Raw genomic sequence first — 364 nt, 5'->3', positions numbered from 1 at the left:
CTCTGCCCCCCTCCCCTCCCCGTCCCCGCCATGCACAGGGGGGCGGGGCCCCGGGGCTCAAGGTTGGTTGGCCGGCGAGCCCGGCTTGGCCCCACCTTTCTCTGCCATGTGGGTGTCTCTCCTCGAGTCGGTAGCAGACCAGACTGGGGAGCTGGGGGCGGGAGGGGAGAAGAGGAGGATAAGCTGAAAGCAAAGGAGGGGGGGGAGTCAAAGCTCCCCTCCCCCCCAAAAAAAAAACTTTGCACACACCCCCTCCCCGCATAAAAAAGTCAGAAGCCGCAGCAATCTGTGCCTTCCCTCCCCCCCTTGTCCATAGTGGTGTTTGCATGAGATTCTTTGCAAAAATCCAAAAGGTCTATCGACC

This window comes from Gekko japonicus, unplaced genomic scaffold (assembly GCF_001447785.1).
Source record: "Gekko japonicus isolate JY-2015 unplaced genomic scaffold, Gekko_japonicus_V1.1 scaffold777, whole genome shotgun sequence".
Classification (NCBI taxonomy): domain Eukaryota; kingdom Metazoa; phylum Chordata; class Lepidosauria; order Squamata; family Gekkonidae; genus Gekko; species Gekko japonicus.
This window is presented reverse-complemented; position numbering follows the sequence as displayed.